At 39.1% G+C, this 983-nt stretch overlaps 2 long non-coding RNA genes across 2 annotated transcripts in view; one reads left to right on the plus strand and one right to left on the minus strand.

Moving 5' to 3' along the window:
- Nucleotides 1–203: 203 nt before the first annotated feature.
- On the minus strand, nt 204–696 carry LOC103370076 (uncharacterized). The gene is made up of 2 exons (XR_520868.1): nt 554–696; nt 204–472 (listed from the first exon to the last, which is right to left on the minus strand). It is a non-coding gene; the product is annotated as an uncharacterized LOC103370076 (long non-coding RNA).
- A 3-nt stretch (nt 697–699) lies between these two features.
- The window catches only part of LOC103370078 (uncharacterized), a 12,937-nt gene continuing 12,653 nt past the window's right edge, over nt 700–983 (plus strand). Inside the window, exon 1 of the long non-coding RNA XR_520870.1 lies at nt 700–796. This is a non-coding gene — a long non-coding RNA (uncharacterized LOC103370078). The remainder of the gene's footprint in view (nt 797–983) is intronic.

Raw genomic sequence — 983 nt, forward strand, 5'->3', positions numbered from 1 at the left:
ACTTCATCCCAATTATAAGCCATACACAGTAAACAGTATGGTTAATATTTGCCCTTTACCTTTGTTTGATCACATTTATGAATTAAAGTGCTACTCTTTTTTTTTTTTTTAACAAAATGTAATTTAAAAAAAAGAAAATAAATTACAATCAAGATATGATTGGAAAAAAATCAACACATTTACAAATGAAGCAAGGGTTTTCTTAACTACTGATTTTCATTTATTTGAACATCATTTGAAATTGAACACATTCAAGTCAGTTTACACAACACAAGCTGAACACATACAGTAACATGTCAGCCCCATTGAACACATTGCCTTTTCATACCAGCCTATACAACATATGAGGGGCAGAGTTTTACTGTGTGTATGTTGCATATGTAGTTCTTGAACTTGAAGCATGCTGTGTTTTTCTGTCCATCTTGGGTCCACACACTTCACAGCACTTCTTTTTGTTGCTGCTGGCTGCAACCTAGAATAATGAAAAGATCAGACATTTTACTGACACCTATCATGAGTGTCAACATGTACTGCAACAGCATCACACACTTACTTCAGGCTCTGCAGATGGTGGTTCTCTAGGTTGGGTAGATGGGGTGCCAACATTCTCCTCCTGAATCCTCCTCATGATGGCTGCAGCTTCACTCTCTTCAAAAAACAATTGCAAGGCCCTCTGAAGAGAGAATCTTTTGGCCATCTTGATCCGTTGTGATAAGGAACCACACTGGCAAAGCTATATTTATACTGTTCTGCCCCCAATTTGCAGCTGGGATAGAGTATGAGAAAATATAGATTGGTTCCTGCAAAGTGCGGGAATGTGAGAGCAGACAGGTGTCGGTGCTTGAATTTTACAACAATGTTGCAACTTTGTGGAAATGGCAGTGGCAGAAATGCCTCTGCCATTTCCACACACATTGTAACTCACACACACAATCTCTCTCTCTCACATGCACACACACACATACACTAACAGCAGGCCCAGA

The sequence above is a fragment of the Stegastes partitus genome, unplaced genomic scaffold (genome assembly GCF_000690725.1).
Source record: "Stegastes partitus isolate 25-593 unplaced genomic scaffold, Stegastes_partitus-1.0.2 Scaffold1368, whole genome shotgun sequence".
In the NCBI taxonomy this organism is placed as follows: Eukaryota; Metazoa; Chordata; class Actinopteri; family Pomacentridae; genus Stegastes; species Stegastes partitus.